The sequence below is a fragment of the Pseudophryne corroboree genome, chromosome 10 (assembly GCF_028390025.1).
Source record: "Pseudophryne corroboree isolate aPseCor3 chromosome 10, aPseCor3.hap2, whole genome shotgun sequence".
Classification (NCBI taxonomy): Eukaryota; Metazoa; Chordata; class Amphibia; order Anura; family Myobatrachidae; genus Pseudophryne; species Pseudophryne corroboree.
Window position 1 is genome coordinate 61,315,128 of NC_086453.1, and position 24,872 is coordinate 61,339,999.

Genomic DNA, 24,872 nt, shown 5'->3' on the forward strand with positions numbered 1-24,872 from the left:
TCTGAATTAATTACCTTACACAGTTTAGTATCTTCTGCAAAGATTGACTATGTGCTTTCCAGCCAGGCCTATTCCTAGATCATTGATAATGGTCATCCCTGTACTTTCACTGACTGTCATGTGCGCCAATCAAAACCTGTGGGTGGGGCTTCATTGGTATCAGGGTGGAGTTATGCTCTGTGTCCCGCACACTCAGTAGGTAAAGAAAAAAAGAACCATCGGGTGGTTCTATACCAGGGGTAGTCAACCTGGTCCTCAAGAGCTACCAACAGTTAACGTTTTCCAGGTCTCCTCACAGAATCACCAGTGAAGTAATTAGCTCCACCTGTGGATCTTTTAAAATGTGTCAGTGAGTAATGACTGCACCTGCTAGGTGAGCTGGAAAACATGTACTGTTGGTAGCTCTCGAAGACCAGGGTTGGCTACCCTTGTTCTATACCACAGGTTCTCAAACTCGGTCCTAAGGACCCCACACAGGTCATATTTTGCAGGTCTCCTCACAGAATCGCAAGTGAAATAATTAGCTCCACCTGTGGGCCTTTTAAAATGTGTCAGTGAGTAATTAAACACCTGTGCACCTGCTGGGTTACCTGCAAATCATGCACTGTGTGGGGTCCGAGTTTGAGAGAACCTGTGTTTTATACCATCGATGGAGGGAAACCACCTTGTCCTACCCCCCCCATCGAAGACAAAAGTATTCAACATTGACCATAATTTTGAAATCATCGATGGTCGATGGCCATCCCTACCACATCCAAATGACCGCAGCCGGCTCCTGATCATCTCACTGTTACCGCTGGCTGAGATCATTACGCGTCATGGTGGCAGTTGGCTGCTGTTACTATAATCTTTACTGAGATTTCTTCTCTCTGTATAAATATAATCTTTGTTAATCTGGTAAGTGGTTTATAGAGATGGCACAAGTTATTTTTTTGGCGTTTACTGCTATACACTACACTACAACACAATTAATACTTGCCCACTCTCCCGTCACTTCCAAGAAACTCCCTTATTAATCCTCCTGTAACCGCTCATCTTTATAAATGTCATTCCTGCGAAGCCCCCCATTGCTACCGTTAGGGGCTGTAGGAATGTGAGTGGACAAATAAAAGGCAGTGATTTTGCCATAATTTCCACTACACTAAATATGGGGAGCCGATAGTTTAGGATCCCTCCAGCTAAAATGCTGGGGCACATCTCCGTTTTTAATAAAAATACTAAGAAAATAGTCCCCTAAGTTTTTACTGTTTTAGCCATCATTTCCTGTCCAAGTCTGCCCTCTAGAGGCAAACAGTGTAATTACACACATGTATTTCATTATTGAAGTTTGTAAAACTTTGCTAAGTCACCTTTATCAGGTCAGGCGCTACCACGCCTCTTCAGAAAGTTTCATTTACTCCGTAGCACACACAAAGTAATACCTGTGTGTCAGGAGGACAGAACGCAGGTAGGAAAATACATTCATTTGGCTTGTATATTGCATCTAATCTGTGAGTTTAGGTATGTTTTGCAGTTGGTGTAGTTAATGGTATAAGCACAGTATAGGAAGGAGCAAGCTTTGTAGGTGCTGGGGGTTCTTCAGCACCCCTATTTGTGCTGTCACTATCCATGTCTATTTATGCTATTGGTCAATCATATGGAGGTTGGTTTTGCCTTGTAAAGGATTGCTGCTTCAAAAAAAACAAAAAACGGGGCAGACTCACAGAAAGTCCCGCACCTCCGACAACTCAGAGACTATTACATATAGCCTGAGGACTGATTACTTTTATTCATAAGAGTGGGCAAAAAAAAAAAAGTACTTTTACAGTGTTGGGTATTTGCTGTAGAGGGCAGATTTATATATTACAAGAACTGGCTATGTTCTGGTTGCAGTCATGTTACCAGTAGGCAATATGTAGCTTTCCGGCTGTTGTGGAACTACTGCTGTCAGCACGCCCAGCCTCCTGCTGGTTCTGGTAGTTCTGCAGCTGCAGTGAGAGTCACATGTTACGCTAAGTAAGAATATAAAACGTTCAGAAAACAAGTTGACCATTGTATCTATGGCTGTTTGGCATTAACTGCTTCAGGTTATCAACTGCTGAGCATTCTGTGTCCCTGTGTATCACCCTATTTGTTGTGTTGGGGGTGGATTAACGCTTAAGCTGGCCATACATTTGTGCCATTTGCCCTTTTTCATCTGATTCAGACGCATCAGGCCAAGAAATCGGATGAAAAGTAGCCAAATTGCAGGTGTTTGACATTTGATTCGATCCGATGCGCGGTCCCGTGGGCCGATTCGGAGGTCGGGCGTGCTGCACATAGGATAAATTGGAATCGCAGCCAGCAAGTACACATTGCGGCTGGATTTTTAGCACCTGCGATATATCGCATACGATTTCTCGCATGTCTTCACTTGAGTGGCATTTCTCACCCACCCACACAGCGGCGGCAGCATGCGATAAATCACATGTAAAAAATGGCACATCAAGTACCAAATCGGATGGAAGCACTGCCGGGGAGCTGCCGGGGGAGTTCAAGGGAAATTGGATCCGACTTGTGCCTCAGACAAGTCACAGTAATGTATGGGGGCCTTTACAAAGCCGCATAAAGAACTACAGCAAACCAGTAAATGGCACGTCTGACAAGGCTGACAGAGATGATTTCCCTGGGAAACGGCCGCTGAGTCTACTGCATTGTGTTACTTTGGCATTTATAGTATTTACTGGAGAGTTAATTTTGTTAATGAGAATTACGGAACGACAGCATATTTATTTATATATATATATATATATATATACACACACACACACACATACTGTATATATAATATCATGTGTGTACTGTCTGACTTGTGCTGCCTGTTTATGAAATCTGCTGAATATTACTCATCAATGTAATCACGTTCTCCAGATATGTCTGCTTGTAAAGGCAAGACCTAACATCTTTGCTGTGTACTGAGAGAGAGAGTGAGAATTAGAATTCATTAAGGTTTCTTCAAGCTCTTTCTTGTAATTAACCACAATATCTAAGTGGTCGATGTTTTGGTCCAAGATTATGACCATTTTCAAGACCACCGGACATCAAATGGTACAAGAAAAAAAAAATGAAATAGATATGTATTCGTTTTAAAATGTCAATAAATAGGCTCTTATTGTATAAAATAATGTATTCACAACAAATGTATTAAATACGACAATGCAAAGGTTTGAATTTGCCACTATAAAATGTGGAGTCACTTAGGATGACTTGGCAATTAGCGTGAATGGCATTTCTGTACAGACGTCACTGATAACGTGCGGATTCATGTACACAACTCCATACAGGTAATTACATGTTCTGCCGTTCAGAAGGTAAGGAAATAAACACAACAGTACAATACAGATATCTATTGCACAGGAAAGGAAATCATGATAGGAATTACAACAATCAAAACTGTGCAAAGGAACTAACACTATACAAATGGTCAGTACTGTATATGTACAGAGCAGGATCAGTCATATTGATCTAGAAGCTGCTAGTTTCCTATACAGTGTACACTGTCGAAATCTTTTTGTAAAGAGAACCTGTCACTTATGGGTAATTGTGCCCTGTGTACATCTGTTTCAAAGCTGATTGTAGCACATCTACGATCAAAATCTGACATGCGGAGGGACGCCCAGCACGTGAAGCCCTACAAACCACCACCACCGCAGAGGTGCGAAAGCGGCGCTTTTGCACCCGGCGAGTAGCTCCGTGCCTATGCAGCCTAACTCTGGTGGCAGGTGACTACTACCCGCCATGTTTTGGGTTACAGCGGCTGCGTGCAACGTCACGCAGCCGCGGTGGCCTGCCCCAGCAATGATCCAGACACGCCTGCGTTGTCCGGACTGCGCCCCCCCAACAGCGTTCTAACGTCGCTGGCACGCCCCCTCCCACCCCGTGATTGTCTCTGCCTGTTAATCAGGCAGAGGCGATCGCAGCAGTTAGATGCTTTCGCACACTACACAAAGGACTTCAGGCTGCAATCCCTGCCGTTCCAGCGATCGGGTCTGAATTAGGCCCCATGTCCCATCCACTTCTGGAGCTTGTACACAATTGTAAAGCCTTGATATTAGCAGTAATACACAGTGCACAGTGATTGACCATCCATTCCGGTTATATCTGATCACTATAATCACATTTTGTACAGTCCTTGCTAGCCGCAGTACACTGCAGATGGAGCAGGCTGTTTTGCATTTCATTTCACGGTCTGTAGCGTTAATTAGTGATGGCAAACCTTTGTACCAAGTATTCCCTATGGGTTAGCAGGACTCAGCGAATAAAATACTGTGGCATAATGCGATTCTGCTCATGCTCCTTAATTATTAACAGTGTTTTACCTCTGGATCTGTGTTTGCATTGTGTGACATTATATTATCAGTTAATACATTTACAACCATGTGGCAACTCCTTTTCCCTTAATGGCATTCATCGATGAAGAAGTCGTATACGAATTTCTTCAGCTGGGGAAAGGTCAGGAAGAACTTTAACAGCAAACAAGGAGAACTATTATCCTATCACCCCCAGATCTTATAAACCAGTAAAATAAATCACCTTTAAACATCCGAGTCACCCATTTAAAAAAAAAATAAAAAAAAAATCTTTATTTAGAAATATCTAAATTGTTGAGTGTATCTTTTTTTTTTTCAAATAATTTTTATTGACAGATGGTTACTTATTATAATAACAAACAACCAATGCACGCAGTGCAAAACAGTTTGGCGATACATACAGATTTTTGATACTCCACCACATTTCAACAACACTATAATATGTACTTAAAATAAGTAAGTATGCAAATATTAACATGAGGCTATAAGGCCATATCAGATCATGCAGAAATTATGTAAAGACAGTTATGTAGATTGTAGGCCAAAGTCAGAAAGGAGTAGCGGAGTTAAGAGTCTCCAGCAAATACCATCTAGTATCTTGAAAGCATTTTCGCAGAGCGGCCTTTACTAGTGGAGGGAGGGTTAGGACATATGGCAACCAAGTTTGGAAGTGTTTTTCAGTTAGCTTATCTTTCTGTAGTGTAGTGTTGGTCCAATCTAATTGGAAAAGGTGAGAGATTCTAGGATGTAGCAGTGAGATAGGGATTGGGTCGGTGGAGATCCATTGAGAAAGGATCGTTTTCTTTGTTGCAGCAGCCAGTTTGATTAATAAGATGCGATTACCTTTAGTTAGTGTGTTGGGTGGAGAAGCCGGGTAAATACCCCAGAACGCCCAGGTTTCAGTTATGGTGAATTGTATTTTCAACTCTGTTGTTATGTATGATTGAAGTGCCTGCCATAAGACCTGTACTTTGGGACAGGACCAGAGGCAATGGACTAGACCTGCATCTAGAGAAGCGCACTTGAAACAGTGGGATGAGGGGGCAGCTCCTATGAGAAATCTCAATCTAGGAGTGACGTATGCTCTGTGTAATATTTTCTGGTGCATCTCCGTATATGTGACTGAGCCTAGTGTTTTATCTAAATAGCTGTTGGCATCTAGAATAGCTCTTAGAGTAAGGTCCGGGAATTCCCTTGTCCATTTCAGTAAGCCCACTGTGCCAGAGTCTATATTTAATAGGGGACGGGAGTGTGTGTGTTTAAATGCTATTGAGAAGTGTCCTTTCGGGTCAAGTCGAGCAGATCTGTCTAAAACATTAGACATATCTTGGGAGGATAGAAGAGATAATAATTTTCTTACAAAGCTGCTCGCTTGGAGGAAGGGGAATAGCGGTATTAATAGGTTTGGGAAACGTTCTATAATCTGTGAGTGCGTGAGTAGTGTTAAATTTTGGGTATCTAGGAAGTGATGTATATATTTCAGTCCCCCCTCGTGCCAATTGCGGAATATTGGAGAGGTGACATGTGGCGTAAAGTCAGGGTTGCCCCAGAGAGGTATAAAGAGTGATGTCTGGTTTGAGAGCTTTAATTGAGAGCGGATCCGCCGCCAAGCAGCACAGGCAGAAGAAATAAGCACATTATCTTTTATATAGTCAGGCATGGTATTCGGGGAGGTGTGCAGCAAAGACGTCAGGTTCCAGGTGGGTATAAAAGATTGTTCTAATTGTGTGTTGGTGTATTTATTTTGTCCACTAACCCAGTCCAGGGCGATTCTATAATTTGCTGCTAGTGCGTATGCACGAAGGCATGGTAGGTTTAGACCACCGAGTGACCTCGGTTGTCGCATTTTGAATAGGGAAAATCGTGGGCGTTTGCCCGCCCAGATAAATTTAGTCAGCGCTTTGTCTAGTTGAACAAATGTGCTTTTAGGTGGGATCAGCGGGAGCATTTGTATCACGTATAAGAGGTGTGGGAAGCTGATCATCTTATACAAGTGACTTCTGCCTGTGTATGTTAGCGGAAGATGAGCTCATCTGGTAAAATCTGCGTAGGTCTTAGCAAGGAGTGGGAAGAAATTGAGGGAATATAATTTGGAAGGGTGATCTGGGATTATAATGCCCAGATAGGTGAAACAGTTGTTCATTGCCCACTGGAACGGAAAAGTGTCTCCCCACCCCAATTTGGCTGCAGGGAAGAAGGCTAACGCTTCTGTCTTTGAGTAATTAATTTTGAATCCCGATACTGCTTCAAAAGAATTGAGTATGTTGAGCAAATGCGGCATGGCCTCATGAGGATTGCTAAAATAGAGCAATATGTCATCCGCAAATGCTGAAAATTTAAGTTCATGGTTAGCTAATGTAATACCTCTCCATTTCTTCTCTTTTAAAAAATGTCTGAGGAGGGGGTCCAATGCTAGATTAAATAAGAGAGGGGATAGAGGACATCCTTGTCTGGTCCCGCGTTGTAGTGGGAAGCATTTGGAGTTATGGGTATTGATTGTCAAGAAGGCTTGGGGGTTTTGGTATAGTGTTTGAAATACATGTGAAAAGGTGGGGCCAAAGTTCTGATGCCTAAGTATCCTATTAATATGAGCCCAAGATACCCGGTCAAAAGCCTTGTCTGCGTCACAACTGAGGATTATGTTTTCTATCTCCCGTGATTCATGGGATTTAATCATGGCCGCTAGTAGAGATCGGACATTGATCACAGAGTGTCTATTTAGTAGAAATCCTGTCTGTGCAGGGTGTAGCAGTGTGGGCAGTATCAACTGGAGGCGGGAGGCAAGGATCTTTGTAAAAATTTAGAAATCTTGGTTCAGTAGCGAGATGGGTCTGTAAGACGAGACCAGAGTATGATCTTTGTTCGGTTTGGGTAATACAATGATTCTGATTCTGTTGAAGTCGGGTGGGGCCAGACCTCCAGTCAGAATTGAGTTATAGAGAACCCCTAAGTGTTTTTTGATGTGTGGTAGGAGTATTTTGTAATAGGCTGCTGACAGACCGTCCGGGCCTGGGGATTTCCCATTAGGGAGGGATTTTATAGCTAAATCCAGCTCCTCATCTGTAATGGGGGCGGTGAGACGTGTTTTATCGGCATCACTAAGGGTAGGGAGGTCAGCCCGTGTCAAGAAATCTGCCCCCACTTCAGGCTGGTCAGGCGGTGCTGTGTATAGATTTTCGAAGAAGTTCAGGAAGGTGTTACTAATTGCTTCTTGGGTCAGTGAGGGCTTAGTGTGGCTGTCTCGAATTAAGGAGATGTGTTTGGGATTGACTTGGGTCCTTACCATGTTAGCTAGTAATTTTCCTGGTCTGTTGCCCCAGCGGAAATACTTGTTGGTTTGAAAAGAGAGGAATAACTTTGCCTGTTCCGCGCAAAGAGTGTCGTGAACTAATTTGGCGTCCTTGTATAGTAGCCTATTGGTTTCAGAGGGGTCGGCCAACAGTCGTGAGTATGTGGTGGCTACCTGAAGGGAAGCTGCGGCCATCTTCTCCTTAAGGAGTTTTTTCTTTGTGGCAACATAGGACAATATCTGGCCTCTAAGAACAGGCTTAGAAGCCTGCCAGAAAAGATTCATGTCATTCATATGTGTTGCGTTGTCTTGTGCATAGTTTAAGAAGGACTGAGACAGGTAAAGCTCGAAGTCTTCTGAGGTGGCTAAGTATTCTGGGAAGCGCCAGTTGTAAGAGATTGTGCGGGGTGTAGCCAAAGTGATTGTTAAGGAGATGGGGGCGTGATCAGATAGTAGGATATTAGCTATGGTTGAATCTTCTACCCTGTGTATTAGGGAGGCCGATACCAGCCAGTAATCTAATCTAGAGAATGTTTTGTGCGGGTGGGAGAAGAAGGGGTATTCTCTGGCGTCGGGGTGTGTGAACCTCCAGGGATCAAGAAGTTGTAGGGAGTCTAGCATCAATGAGAGTGTGGGTGGTATTGACCTACTGGAGCCCGGCTGTTTAGGACTTCCTGATACATCTAACTGAGGGTCAAAGATAACATTGAGGTCTCCTCCCAAAATCAGTGAGCCCTCAACCCAGCCCTGTAGATTAACAAAAAGGTCTGAGAAGAAGGATGTGTTTGACCCCGTAGGGGCGTAGATGCATGTTAGGGTAAATCGTTCACCTTCAATATCCATCTTCAACAACAAGAATCGACCTTCCGGATCTATCCACTCTTCCCTTATTTCGTAATGTAGTGATTTACGAAAGAGTATCAGTACCCCTCGTGTCTTGGTGCTATATGAGGCGCTTCGGAAGTCACCAACCCAAGCATCTCTCAATTTATTCGGATCTGAAATACGCCAGTGCGTCTCTTGTAGAAACACCACGTCTGGGTGAAATTTTTTAAGATGATTTTTAAGATTTTCTTCCTTTTAATTGGTGTGTTCAAGCCCTCCACACTCCATGAGACTAATTTGAGCGATGTCTTTGAGCCATCTACAGACGTCTCAGCTGCTCGTGAGTCTGTCATTATCCAATACCCAGTCTAATGGAATTCGGAGGGAGAAGCCACAAGTGAAAGTCCATCCCCCCGTCCCAGCGAGCGGAGGTAGAACGGAAGTAGTGTAGTATGACAACATGTGGGGGAGCATTTAGATAACAATGATGCACTGCGATACATATAAACTGTGATAACAAAAATACTGTAAACCATCGGTCAAAACATTTTTGAAATATCTGAACCCAGGGGGATGGTTCCAGGAACCATCTATATATAACTGAAACAGTAAATAGAATAGAGAAAAGGGAAAAGTTAGGCATAGACAGAGAGGGTGGATATGCAATCTCCCCCCACCCCTGCCCCAACGTTATACATGAAAGCAACACATTTATCTGTAACAAGACTAATCGACTGTATAAATTTAGTAGCTTGTCAGCCATTAGAAAAATATAGAAAATGATTTATAACAAAAGGATACTTGTCACTCCAGGACACTCAGTCCGCGTCATCCATGCAGGAATTTGATCCATGAGTGGCAAACGATTTGAGAAAGTTCCGGGCAGTTTCCGAGGAATCAAAATAATTTGGTTTGCCTGCGTGGAAGATTCTCAATTTTGCAGGGTATAGGAGTGCAAATCTAATGTTCAGAGAAAATAGTTCCTTGCATATTGGAGAGAATTCCCTTCGCTGCGTGGAAACCTGAAAGGAGAAATCCTGGAAGAGAAGGATCTTGGAGCCCTCATAGCAGAGACCGGTACTCTTGCGGTATAACTCCATAATTTTCACTTGTCTAGGTAGTTTAGCAGTTTGAAAATTACCGGTCTGGGGCGTGATTGGGCAGATTGGGAGGGCTGCCTTTCAGGGCCGATGCGATGAACTTGTTCCACTAGATATGAGGTCGGTGAGGAAGGGAGATCTAAAGTTGAGGGGAGCCAACGGGTGACTAAGTCCATCAAATCTTTTTGTCTGACCGTTTCCGGAAGCCCAACAAGACGCAAATTGTTTCGACGGTTGCGATTTTCCAAATCTTCAATTTTGTCATTCATGGCTGTTAGAGTGCTATCGTGTGCTTGCAATTGTGATTGGATCGCATGTTGGTCGTCTTCCAGTGTAGAAATACGATCTTCGGCCTCTGTTAATCGTTGGGTGTGTTGCGTTATTTGGGCCACAGCTGAGTTGATGGCCTCTAATAAGGGTGCCAGTTTTGCGTCAAACAAGGGTGATATGATTTCCGTAATCTCCCTGGCCCTCTGTACAGCAGACGGGCTGGCTCTAAGATCAGCCGATGATGAGTCGTCTGCGTCTCCTCCACCCGGCGAGATGGGTGACTGCTGTTGGGTTGGGCTTTGCTCTTTGGGTGCCGGTTTGTTTTTATTTTGAGAGTTTTTATTTGCGCGTAGCGTTTTGGCCACGTACTTTTCCATGATAATAAATTTGTCTTCAGGCTGGGCACAGTGAGAGCAAAAGGACGTATTGTCGTGTAAACGCGATTCAGGCGTTATGTAAGATATAGGATGGTCAGTAAGTCTGCAGGATACAAGGCAGCAGGGGGGTGAGAGAGGGCAAGGAGACAGCAGGGCCCCGTGTGTAGGTTTGTTTTGTCAGGCGTGCGTGGGGTCAGAATAGAAGGTTCACCTGATGTTGTCGTGAGATTCAGGCAGCGGCCAGCGCGGTACCTGCGGGACTCACAGCGTGAGGTGATGGTTCACTTCTTTGTAGGTTCGGACCGAAGGATGTGATTACACCGCACACCTGCAGCTTCGTCGTCTGCCAGAAGCTGCCGGGATCTGTGATGTCACAGGTCCCAAACCTCCGGGGATTCTCAGCCAGGGAGCTGCAGTTTCAGCAGGAATATGGTGGAGAACGCCGTCAGTCGGGCTCTTCAGGGATACTGCAGTGCTTGCGGGCGATGCAGTCCCCTTCAGCTGCACCAGTAATGGCTCAGGTGAGGCGTGGAGAGAGCCTAGGGTGTTTCCAGGGGGGAGGGAGGGGGGGTCGCCGCGCGGGCCTCGGCCGAGGTCCGCGATGTAGTGAGGGAGACCGGAGCTTGAACTGCAGCCGCCGCGGGAGGTAGTGAGGGGAGACGCCACCAGTCCGTCTCTCCGGATCACTTGTAGGCTGCACGGGGATCCTCAGGCGTGCCGGACTCGGATGGTCGCGAGTCACAAGATGGCCGCCGCCATATAGAGCACTGAACGTGTGCAGCTTTCGGTGGGCTCAGAGGAGGAGGGGAGCGAGCCGGGAATAGCACCTCTTTGCTCCCAGTTATCTCCGCGCCCCGTAGGTGTAAAAATGGGGCCCCTGGTCCAAATATAGCCGATGTAGGGAGCTATATTGATAGGCTAGATGGAGAGCTCCTTGTTAAAAGCAGCCGATCCGTTCGGCCCGCCCACCGGAAGTGTTGAGTGTATCTTAAATCACTCTTTAAACGCCACACAACCTGACCATGTGGTCGTAACGTCAGTGAAACTGTCTAATGCGGCCATAGATATATTGTCCATTGACATATAAAAATCTATGCACTCATTATGTAAACATTCCTTTATAGAGTGAGGTGATGACTATCTCCAGTGTACCGGGGGTGTTTTGTGTGTAATGTTACAGTCCTTTTAAACGCCAGAGCTAGAATCACGGACAAGCAACGATTTTGAACAGACCCTGGCCTCTGACTCCTGACACTCTGGGGTCAATCCAATTAGCTGCGATATCATTGAAGTTGCAAATCATCGCGGCAGGGGCCGCACTTTACGGAGGGCCGAATTTGCACAAAACTGCTCGCCACCCCATAGAGGTCCAAGCAGTTTTGTGTGAATTGGGGCTGATTCGAGCCTGCGAAGGGTGTGAGATCGGGCGCCATTGCCGGCGTTTAAATGCCGTTGCAACGGCACTTCGCACCCTTCGCAGCTAATTGGATTGACCCCTACGTTATATTCCGGTTGCTAAATTTAAAAAAAAAACGCCTCTGAAACACCTTTAGATATTTCAAACATTTTTCAAAGCATGTAATACAAAATACACTGGTATAAAGTTTACCTACAATAAAAAAATAATTCTAGAAAACAGGTAAATGGTTCTTGCATAATATTGGACAAATTTTTATCAGTACTGCAAACGTATTAATAATACATTCAACATGAGACAGCAGGGTAGTGCAGTGATTAGCATTGCTGCCTTACAGCACTGAGGTCCTGGTTACTATTATAACTAGGGTCCCTCCCATCGGTTTGGTGTTTGTATGTTCTCCCTGTGTTTGCGCAGATTTCCTCCAGGTACTCGCGTCTTCTCCCACAATCCAAAAACCTTCTGGTAGGTTAATTGGCTTCTGACAAAAAAATATATACATTATTATTAGTAACCCTAGTGTATATCTGTGTACATGTGGTATGGTATATAGCAGGCAGTGCCGTAATTAGACCTTTTTCGTGCTGTGTGCAAGAAACGGCATTGCCCCCCCCCTTAAGGTAAACTGGTGGCAGTGCGCGCCGTAGGTGCGCGCAAAATATATAGGGCATGGCTTCACGGGAAAGGGGTGTGGCCACAAAATAATACCAATTCATATAATGGTGCACTGTAGCCTCCATTATTCAAATTACGCCGCACAGTAGTGCCACTACACCAGGTAGAGCCCCTTTTCACACATTACGGAAGACAGCTTCCCCTTTGTACACATTACGGCAGACAGCGTCCTCTCTTTTCACATTACGGCAGATAGTGTCCCGTTTTTACACATTAAGGCAGACGGCGTCCCCTTTTTTACACATTACGGCAGACAGCGTCCCCCTTTTTACACATTACGGCAGACAGCGTCCCCCTTTTTACACATTACGGCAGACAGCGTCCCCTCTTTACACATTACGGCAGACAGTGTCCCCTTTTTACACATTAAGGCAGACAGCGTCCCCTTTTTTACACATTACGGCAGACAGTGTCCCCCCTTTTACACATTACGGCAAACAGCGTCCCCCCTTTTACACATTACGGCAGACAGCATCCCATATAAACATACGTATATACACACACACACACACACACACACACACACACACACACACACACACACACACACACACACACACACACTACATACATAGACACACACATAAAGCAACACAAAAAGCCAAAAATTCCAATTTTATAAACCGCAGCATAATAAAAAACAACAACATTATAACAGCAGGATGATTTAAACAAAAACTCTTCTTTCCTGCAGCCTGCGTGCCCAGCCAATGACTGAGCCGCAGGCTGCACCTTAACACCATTGGACAGCTGAGCCGTCGCTCACCTGTCCTGAACTTCTATGCGGCGCTGGAGCCTCTGCTGTTCGATTGCCAGGGCAACCTACAGGGAGCCGTCGGAGGAGCGCAGCGCCGCAGATTGGAAGCTCTGACCGCGACCGCCGCCTGCCCAATCACCCGCCGATCAGTGAGCCTCCTTAGGGACGGGCAGTGGAAGCGCAGCCAGGGGGAATATGCGCTCTAACTAGGTGTGCGCTGTGGGCAATGCCCCTATAGCACACACCTAGTTACGGCGCTGATAGCAGGCATGTCCAAACTGCGGCCCTCCAGCTGTTGACAAACTATACATCCCAGCATGCCCTGACACAGCTTTAGCATTCTCTGACAGCAAAACTGTGTCAGGGCATGCTGGGATATGTAGTTTCTCAACAGCTGGAGGACCGCAGTTTGGACATGCCTGGTATATAGACTGTAAGCTCCATTGGGGCATGGGTTGATGTGAAGGGCCAAATAGTCTCAGCAACCCAAGTGTATGGGATTCATGCGGCAACACGGCGTTTGGGATGCTGGCGGTCATGTGACCAATGCCGGAGTCCTGACACCCCCTCAGAAGGCCCCGGTACACCGACAGCCAGCATCCAGAATGTGAGTATCAGGGGGTGGGGGAGGGGGGGGGGGGTGGTTATGGTTAGGCACTAGGGGGAGGTTAGCTGTAGCTGACACCCCTGGAGGGTTAGGGGAGGGGAGAGGTGTAAAATACTTACCCCCCTGTCTGGTGTTTGGATTCTCACTGTCGGGATCCCGACCACCGACAAGTCATACCTAGCTCCATGCATGGATGTGGGTGTGCGGGTATGCATATGGTGACTATTCTCTGTAAAGCACTATGGACTATGAGCCTAATTCGAAAAAGATGCTGGTGCATGCACAGTGCCCGTCCTGTGCATGCGCCTGCATTTTCTATGGGGGTGTGTGTGCAGAAAATGCGATCGGCTCTGCCTGTCAATTAGGCTGAGGCGGGGGGGGGGGGGGGGGGGGCAATGCTCTGTTTCCAGGGAGGAGACGGAGCATTGAGGGGGTGGGGCGGCGCAGCAGGGGGCGGAGGCGGACAAACGGGGGCATGATCACTGCAGCTGGGTGACGTCACACGCAGCCGCCACGATCGGGAAGAACGCGGCAGGCCTCCTGCCAGTGCAGCTAAGCTGCGCCAGCAGGAGGCTTCACTAATTACTACGATGAAGCAGAAATTGCGAGGCGATCGCAATTTCTGCTTCATCAAGGGTATCCACTATTGGTCGACATGCATTAGGCCGACAGTGTTTCTAGGTTGACATGATCACTAGGTCGACATGTACTAAGTCAACATGACAAAAGGTTGACATGAGTTTTTCACAATTTTTTTCATTTTTTGAACTTTTTTTATCCATGTGGACTACTATTGGTAACGGTAACCTGTGCCAAGCGCAGCAGTTCGCTCACCATGCGCGGAGACACGATGCACTAATTGGGGTTCCTGGTCACTCTTCGAAAAAAATGACACTAAATTTTTTTAAAAATCTCATGTCGACCTTTTGTCATATCGACCTTGCTCAGGTCGACCTAATGCTTGTGTCAACCTATTTTGGGTGTCGACCAATAGTGGTCAACCTAGACACTGTCGACCTAAGTGTGGTTGACCCTATGAACTACACCCTCATCAAGAGGGGGATGCGGCAGTCGGCATGCTGGGTGGCCTTGACCATCGATGGGCGGCCCCCAGCATGCTAGGAAAAGGATTGCAAATTCTGTTAATTATCAGAATTTGCAATCCTTACTGAATTAGGCCCTATGGGGGTCAATCCGAGTTGATTGCTAGCTGAAAATGTTCGCTGCGCAGCAATGAAGCAAAAAAAAGTCACTTCTGCGCATGCGTATACGGCGCAATGCGCACGTGCGATGTACTTTCACAACGGATGATGTAGTTTCACACAAGGTCTAGCGATGTTTTTCAGTTGCACTGCTGGCCGCAGAGTGATTGACAGGAAGTGGGCGTTTCTGGGTGTCAACTGACCGTCAGGGGGTTGTTAGAGAAAACGCAGGTGTGCCAGGGAAAATGCAGGCATGGCTGGGCGAACGCAGGGTATGTTTGTGACGTCAAATCCGGAACTGAACAGTCTGAAGTGATCGCACGTGCTGAGTAGGTCTGAAGCTACTCTGAAACTACACAAAATTATTTTGTAGCCGCTCTGCGATCCTTTCGTTCGCACTTCTGCTAAGCTACAATACACTACCAGTGGGAGGCGGCATAGCGTTTGCACGGCTGCTAAAAACAGCTAGCAAGCGATCAACTCGAAATGACCACCTATATGTGATAAGAAATAAATAATAAAGCTATATCTCCTTATTGTATTAATGTGCACGCATATTACCTTGTTCAGGAAGCCACTCTGAGAATCACATGGGTTTGCCCCACAAGTCAGGGAGAACTTAGTGAATCTTGTACACACATCTGAACTTGTTGCCCATTTATTTATTTTTTAGGTCTTTCCAGGTCAGGAGGGGTGAGATATTTATGCTAAATAGTGTGCATTGTTGTTAGCCAACCAGTGCCAGATTAACAAAGGGGCCAGGGTGCATTAAAACATAACATTTTATCAAGACATCGCACATGGCATAACATATGAATGTGTACCAGAGGTGGCGGTACAGTCACCGCCTATAAAACAGAATTAAATTATTTCATAAAAAGACAAATTCACCACCGCGTCAAACCGGGTTCATTGTTCAACATCAAGCCACGCACCTACGCGTTTCGTCACCAGGACTTCGTCAGATGAAGTCCTAGTGACAAAAATGCATAGGGGCGTGGCCGAATTAAGACTTCATCCCCACAAGCCTTAATTCGGCCCTGTAGCCGTTCCTTTTTCCTTTATCTCATGTGAGTATGTATTAAGCTGACTGGTGATTCAGCAGTGTAAATACTGGTATGCTGTCAGACAGGTCATTGTGAAAACAACGTGAATGTCACTGTTATAGAAGGTTATCTACTGTTATCCGTATGTACTTACAACATCATCATTAATGTGACTGTAATCCCAGTTCCGTTTCTTCAAACCTTCAGTAATTTAGAGGAAATTATCTGTGAGCTGTTACCTGTAGCACAGACGGCTCCATATAAAGTCACATCACCTATGGCCCTTGGGGGCTAAATCCGGCCTGATCGCTGCTGTGCGTTTTTTCACAGCGGGCGATCAGGTCTGAACTGCGCATGCGCAGGCGCTGCAGTGCGCCGGTGCATGCCAGAGATGCTATCTGCATCTCAGCCCAGCGATCGCCTCTGTCTGATTGACAGGCAGAGGCGTCGCTGGGCGGGAGGGGGCCGTTTTAGGGGCGAGGTCCGGGCAACACAGGCATGCCTGGACCATGCGGGGGGCGGGCCGGAGTGGCTGCGTGACGTCACACGCAGCCGATGTGACCTGGAGAGCGACGAGTATCTCCCTGCCAGTAGGGAGCTACTCCTCAGGTACAAAAGCATCGCCGCCGTGCGATGTTTTTGTATCTGTGCGGCGGGGGGGAGGGCTAGACATGCGGGGCAGACTAGACCTGTGCTGGGTGTCCCCCCGCATGTCAGGGTGGCTGATCGGAGCCGTGCGGCTACGATCAGGTCTAAAAGAGGCCCTTGGTTATGATGTCTGTTCAGTATTCAATATACAGAGGTAAACTTAATTTATCACTTTTTATGGAGATACCCTGTGCCACCTGTAGGTGGCGTAAATATTAAAGCCCCCATTGCTGGCAATGGGCACCCAGCAGCCTTTCTGCTTCCAGCTTGATGCACATAGGTGGTCATTCCGAGTTGTTCGCTAGCTGCTTTCGGTCGCAGCGCGGCGATTAGGTACAAAAAAGCAGCATTCCTGCGCATGCGTATGATGCGCAGTGCGCACGCGCGACGTATTCTCACACAAGACTATGCAGTTTCACACAAGGTCTAGCAACGCTTTTCAGTCGCACTGCTGATCGGAGAGTGATTGACAGGAAGTGGGTGTTTCTGGGAGGTAACTGACCGTTTTCCGGGAGTGAGTGAAAAAACGCAGGTGTGTTAGATAAAAACGCAGGCGTGTCTGGGGAAACGGGAAGTGGCTGGCCGAACGCAGGGCGTGTTCGTGACGTCAAAACAGGAACTAAATAGTTTGTAGTGATCGCAAGGTAGGAGTAGGTCTGCAGCTACTCAGAAACGGCTTGATAAAAATTTAGACGCCGTTCTGCGATCCTTTCGGTTGCACTTCTGCTAAGCTAAGATACACTCCCAGAGGGCGGCGGCCTAGCGTTTGCACTGCTGCTAAAAGCAGCTAGCGAACGATCAACTTGGAATGAGGGCCATAGCGCATTAGTCAATGTAGGCTACTGGCAACACAGCAGGGCATGCCAAAGACAAAGGAAACCTCACCGGCCAGGTGAGTGATGGTAAATACAAGCGGTATAAAAGTATCACTGGGAGATGTACAGTAATGATACTTAAATAACTATATCACCATACAGGGCCAGATTAACAATGGAGCGGATGGAGCTAGAGCTCCAGGCCTCTACATACAAATAGGCCCATCATCATAAATATTAAAATTGTATTTCTTTGTTCCTCGCAAAATTATGCAGTATTGCTATTTTTATGTTTTTAGGGAGTCTGGGAGGCTGATAGTGTAGGGGAGTGTACACACCCAGACAGCACTAGCCACACCCACATGGCACTGGTCACACCCACACAGCTCTGGTCACACCCGCACAGCTCCGGCCACACTCACACAGCACTGGTCACACCCACACAGCTCTGACCACACCCACACAGCTCTGGTCACACCCACACAGCTCTGACCACACCCATACAGCACTGGCCAACCCCACACAGCTCTGGTCACACCTGCACAGCTATGGCCACACCCACACAGCACTAGTCACACCCACACAGCACTGGTCACACCCACACTGCTCTGACCACACCCACAGAGCCCTGGTTATAGCTCCTCCCCTTCTCAGTATAGGCCCTTTAACATTTTCAGCCCCACGCCCATGTGGTCCTTAATCTGGCCCTTCCACCATCAACTAGTTACGTTCTTAAAGGGAGCCCTACAGCTGTTGTGTAAATCAGGCTGCACATTATTACTCTATTAGAGGCTCCGTTACCTGGTGGAGCAGGACCATGCAACATGGGTGATCGGTTCACTTCTATAGAAACTAAACCAAAATTTGCCCTCCTGCCAATCATACTGAGCGGTCATGACGCACCCCTGTCACAGTCCCCTCCTCTTCTTGGTTGTTGGCTTTAGCCAAATGAACAATATTCCTGCCAGTGATTCACATTGTAGCGCTGCATTCATTCACCTACAATGAACTTGTGTGTATTGTTGTTCAATCGTATTGTTTACCCATGTACAGCCCTGTGGATTTCTTGTGGCCCCATATAATAAAATATAGTAATATAAAAAAAATAGCAAAAAAAAAACCCAACAACAAAAAAACTAAAAATGCTACTGCGTATAAAGCCTGCACTGGACACATTTATGTACTCAATTTATTACTGTAAATAGCAAGTTACGTTGGTAATTGATTGGTAATTAAAGGTAACTAGTAATTAACTGTAGTGACCCTACAGCTATATAAGAATACTATGTGCAGAACAATGGAAGTACTCTTGTCCAAGCTTGACAGCTGCTTACAATTCCCTAAATCATACCTGTAAATATTAGTAACGCGTGACTCTGGACACAGGAGGGTGGCTGCAGCACACTAGAAGCGTGCAGTATCGGACTGAGAAATGAAGGGCCCCCCAGGGGAATGCAGTAGTAGGGGCCCATGTTTAGGGATGTGACCAGTCTCCAGAGAGGGTGTGGCCAGCCACCACGTTGGTGCATGGACCCTCTCCATGAGGGAGAAAATGCTCTGTTCCTGGACTTTCCTGGTAATGTAGGATTGCCATCACCTGTGGTGAGCTAGTTAATTGATAAGAAACTAAGAAAGGTGTTTCACCACAGGTGATGGCAATCATACATTACCAGGAAAATCCAGGAACAGAGCATTTTCTCCCTCATGGAGAGGGTCAGGTGGGCAAGTATGCGTTGGTGTGACTAACCATTAGAGAGTTCATGGGCTGGGCCCCTTGATAAATATATATAGTAATACTACTAGTGCATGCATGATAATGTACCAGATTAATAACAGCAATGCATACCTCCCAACTTTCGGCGACGAAAAGGGGCGTGGCCTGCCGAGAAGGGGGCGTGGATGATGCGCTCACGGGCCACGCCTCCAATTTTCGTCACAGTGGGGGCATGGCCAGCGCTCTGTGAGCTGCTGGCCATGCCGCCAGCACCTCTACCTCACTGGAATAGACGCTGTGCGCATGCGCACAGCGTCTATTCACCGCTGCTCTGCTCTGAACTGAGCAGAGGAGCGAGTGATAGGGAACCTCCCAACTGCCCCCCCCCCCCACCGCGGGACACTGTGGCCCGCAGTAGGGACAGCGGGACAGACCAAAAAAAACAGGACTGTCCCGCGAAAATCGGGACAGTTGGGAGGTATGGCAATGCACAGTAGATAATGCACCATAGTCTGTGCAGTATAAGGTAATATATGTAAAATGTATAATTCAAGTGCACAGTCTGTCCCTGTACCTATGTGGGCCAGTCCAACCCTTGAAGCGCCCAAGTGAGTGAGTAATGCGTAGCTGTACACAGAGTCGGACTGGCCCACAGGGGAACAGGGGAAACCACCGGTAGGCCCCACTTCCTGTGGGCTCTCCTCCTCCTCTAGGGATCAGGTTCCAGTCTCTATCCTAGTGCACATGAATTATGTATTATACTTATGTTACATTATACTTCACAATAATATGGTTTATTACACAGGGCCGGCTCCAGGCCTACTAGCACCCTGAGCGAGAAAATTTCAAAGCGCCCCCTCCCATACTCTGTGCATGCGCCGAAGGCGCGTGGCCTCCTGGAAAAGTGGGCGTGTCCTCCTGGAAAAGTGGGCGGGGCCTCTCAACTTCATATTATCAAACTATAAATATATTTTCACCCCCCCTCTACGCACACAATTAGCAGCATTACACATAACAGCTACAGTAGTGTTCCTTACACACAATGTCTCCAGTATAGTGCCAGCTACACATAATGTCTACAGTAGTGCAGTGCCAGATAGACATGACATGCCCCCCAGCAGTGCCAGCTACACATGACATGCCCCCCAGCAGTGCCAGATAGACATGACATGCCCCGCTGCAGTGCCAGCTACACATGATATGCCCCCCAGCAGTGGTAGCTACACATGATAGTGTTCACTCTAGGATTTTTTTAGGGCAGGGGTGCTGATCATGGGGAGGGCACATTTTGCATTCGGGAGGGCACATATTTAAGTTAGAAGGGCAAAATTATGTACATACTGTAATGCTTGTTGCTCCGTCCGAAATCATGGACCTTGCGCGCCGAAGGGGCGTTGCTTCGTGGGGAAGGGGCGCAGCCACATAATAGTGGCAATTCGCATTACACCACACAGTAGTGCAGCTAATACACATTGCACCAGGTAGAACCTCCTATACACACTGCGCCAGGCAGAGCACGTTAGACACTTTGCGCCAGGCAGAGCACGTTAGACATGGGAACACTACATGATATGCCCCCCAGCCGTGCCAGCTACACGACATGCCCCCCAGCCATGCCAGATGCACATGACATGCCCCCCAGCCATGCCAGATGCACATGACATGCCACCCAGCAGTGCCAAATGCACATGACATGCCCCCCAGCAGTGCCAAATGCACATGACATGCCCCCCAGCAGTGCCAAATGCACATGACATGCCCCCCAGCAGTGCCAGATACATAAATGCCCCCACAGTGCCAGAAACATAATTGCCCCCACAGTGCCAGATACATAAATGCCCCCCACAGTGCAAGATACATAAATGCCCCCCACAGTGCCAGATACATAAATGCCCCCCACAGTGCCAGATACATAAATGCCCCCCACAGTGCCAGATATACCCCACAGTCCCAGATAGATAAATGACCCCACAGTGCCAGAAATGCCCCCACAGTGCTAGATACATTAATGCCCCCTCACAGTGCCAGATAAATGCCCCCACAGTGCCAGATACATTAATGCCCCCCACAGTGCCAGATACATTAATGTTCCCCACAGTCCCAGATAAATGAATGCCCCCCACAGTGCCAGATAAATGAATGCCCCCCACAGTGCCAGATAATTGCCCCCACAGTGCCAGATAAATGCCCCCAGTGCGAGATACATTAATGCCCCCAGGTCCAGTAATGCCCCCACAGTGCCAGATAAATGCCCCCCACAGTGCCAGATACATTAATGCCCCCAGGCCCCCACAGTGCCAGAAATTCCCCCACAGTGCCAGATAAATGACCCCCACAGTGCCAGATACCTTAATGCCCCCAGGCCCCCACAGTGCCAGATACATTAATGCCCCCCACAGTCCAGATATGCCCCCCACAGTGCCAGATAAATGCCCCCACAGTGCCACATATGCCCCCAGTACCTGCTGTGCCGAGGGAGGGGAGTGCTGCTGTGCGTACCGCTGTCTGAAACAGAACTGCGCGCGCTGTGCGGCGCCGGGGTCTGACATCAGATGCCGGCGCCGCATAGAGCACACAGCTCAATGTACGGGAGGACAGCACAGCAGGCTACAGGACAGGGCCGGCTCCAGGCTTCGACATGGCGGCGCCAGCGTGCGGCGCCCTTTAAGGGTGGCGCCCTGCGCGGCCGCTCGAGTCGAACATGCCTCGAGTCGACCCTGTTATTACATATTTACCAAGGGGCACAGAACATGTACTCTGTAATGGTTAGCCCAACCTCTGTGGTGGCTGGCCACACACATAAGCATGGGCCCCTACAACAGCATTCCCCCGGTGGGCCCTTCATTCCCCAGTTCGACACTGGCTGTACTGCATTACAAAACTTTCCCAGATTGCAGGCAAAATAGAAAGTAGGCAACAGTGCAGAAGCCTATGTAGAACAAGAAAATGTAAAAATGTTGGTAAATGTAATTAAATGTTAAATAAGAATGAATGACGTATAAATCAGGAAACAGCACAGATTATTTACTTATTACATTTCCTTTGTTTCTCTGGAAAACACTAAAGCCAAAACATTAGTAATAACAATACACTGGAGCCAAACCATAAGATATAACCGTACACAGGAGCCAAAAAAACAGATTAGAGACTCTGGCCATTGTGTTGAGGACAATAATGGACCTTATTCAGAGTTGTTAGCAAACAAAAAAAGTTAGCAATTGGGCAAAACCATGTGCACTGCAGGTGGGGCATGTGTAACATGTGCAGAGAGATTTAGATTTGGGTGGGTTATAGTGTTTCTGTGCAGGGTAAATACTGGCTGCTTTATTTTTAAACTGCAATTTAGATTTCAGTTTGAACACACCCCACCCAAATCTTAAGAGCCCTACACACCTAGCGACCCGCCGCCGAGCTGCCCGTCGGCCGATACGGCAGACGGGCGACCCGGTGGTGGGGGGGAGGTGACGAGATTGTCCATATTGGCCTGCAAGTTTAAACGAGCCGGTACCAGGGATGAACGAGCGCGGGGCCACGCATCGTTCATCGCTGGTGCCTACACACTGAAAGATATGAACGGTATAGCGAGATCGTTCATATCTTTCACTGGTATCGACCAGTGTTTAGGGCCCATAACTCTCTCTGCACATGTTACATTTGCCCCAACTGCAGTGCAGCATGGTTTTGCCCAATTGCTAACTTTTTTGGTTTGCTAACACACCTGAATAGCTCCAGCTGTTCATTAGAACATCCTCACCACTCAGCTCTCTTTCCTCATAGTTTTACTAGATCAAAAGGTAACTTGCACAAATCCTGCCAAAAATACAGGAAAGACTGTAAATAGAATTTTTTTTTCTGTTCTCGACCCAAGTTTTGTCATCCTCCTAATGGGTAGTGGAAGCTGAAATGCATTTATGCTAGTAATCCTTTTAGTATATACAAAAAATTGTATCCATATAATTGTCAACGCAATGTTCCTTTAAATTGCTGAAGGGTATTTAGTTCCTGATAAAAGTGTCTGAGACAGGTATGGTATAACACCTGATTAGATGAATTGTGTCTCAGAAACAATGGCCCTCATTCCGAGTTGTTTGCTCGCAAGCTGCTTTTAGCAGCTTTGCACACGCTAAGCCGCCGCCTACTGGGAGTGAATCTTAGCATAGTAAAATTGCGAACGAAAGATTTGCAATATTGCGAAAAGACTTCTCTGTGCAGTTTCTGAGTAGCTCGAGACTTACTCTTCCAGTGCGATCAGTTCAGTGCTTGTCGTTCCTGGTTTGACGTCACAAACACATCCAGCGTTCGCCCAGACACTCCTTCGTTTCTCCAGCGACTCCCGCGTTTTTCCCAGAAACTGTAGCGTTTTTTCACACACTCCCATAAAACGTCCAGTTTCCACCCAGAAACACCCACTTCCTGTCAATCACATTACGATCACCAGAACGAAGAAAAAACCTCGTAATGCCGTGAGTAAAAATCCTAACTGCATAGCAAATTTACTTGGCGCAGTCACAGTGCGGACATTGCGCATGCGCATTAGCGACTAATCGCTCCGTTGCGAGAAAAAAATAACGAGCGAACAACTCGGAATGACCACCAATAGCTCTAGTCTATGGATGTGCCTCACCAGATAATCCACAAATGCCGGGGCTAGAAGGCTGATATGCAGTTTTTGGGGAGCCAGTAGTGTATAATGCGCTCCAAAGGTTGGTTGATATAGCAACGGTCTTACCGCTAACGGGCACCAATAAGCATTTAAAGGAAAGTCTATAACCTGCTGCCAGGCTTCTGATGATACAGTTATATGACATTATAACATTTACAGTTCCATTAATAAGCCCAACATGCAGATATTCAGTGTACTGTACAGTAGTCAAATTAAGTCACAGCACGCAAAACCCTGCAAATGAACAGGCGCTATTATAAATGGTCACAATATGCAAAGCCTCATAAACGATATTAATTCAGATATTTCCAACTTGAAACCAATAATTTACACTACACACTCACTGAAAAATTCTCTATTTAATGAGAACCTGTCTCTGCATCTCTCTCCTGCCATCATGCAGTCTGCGGCACCCGTGGTGCCTTGCACGCCTCTGTCGTTGCAGAGGCTAGGAAGTCGCCGTCCTACGACGTAGAACCCTGGCATCTTCCCACCTCCGAAACGGTGTAGACACGCCTCTGCTTTCACAAACGAATGCCATCACCACCCCCCACTCCCCCCCAGACGGCAGCAGACTGGCAATCACTAATCACTGACAGTCTGCTACCACTCTGCTTCCTATGATGCAGGACCCAATCACCCATGCGCAGAGCGGGCCCTATATATTCGTAAAGTACCGAAAATCGCACCTGAATGAGGTCCAATATTAGGCCTGATATTGAGTAGTAATATTACTTGTGTTGTTGACCATAAATCCAGGATCTATCTCTGCAAAGTACTGTTAGATATTCTCAGGGCAGTAGAGAGCCCGGTTGTGCCCAGGTACTTTTTGGGGGTGTGGCATAATCACAGGAGGCGTGGCCATGCACCCTTAGAAAAAAATACTGAAAAAAATTGTATTTTAAGCACCTCCATGGCAACGTGTACTGGGCTGAGGAGAAGAGCTGCTGCTGCCAGGTAAGGCGGAGGAGGCCCAATGTCCTCACTGGGCCCCTCCATCAGACCTGGGCCCAGGTAATTTGTACCCTCTCCCCCTCCCCCCCCCCCTCTCTTGGTACCACTGGATATTCTGCCCTCATCAGTGTACATAAGCGCTGGTCGCAGTGGACCACAGGTAACCCTTTCTTCCTGATATTTCC

General features: G+C 47.1%; 1 protein-coding gene across 1 annotated transcript in view; it reads left to right on the top strand.

The window, feature by feature from the left end:
• The first annotated feature begins 1,385 nt into the window (after window positions 1–1,385).
• The window catches only part of LOC134966004 (circularly permutated Ras protein 1-like), a 231,235-nt gene continuing 207,748 nt past the window's right edge, over window positions 1,386–24,872 (top strand). Inside the window, exon 1 of the mRNA XM_063942453.1 lies at window positions 1,386–1,447. The gene's annotated coding sequence lies outside the window, so the exon portion shown is untranslated. The remainder of the gene's footprint in view (window positions 1,448–24,872) is intronic.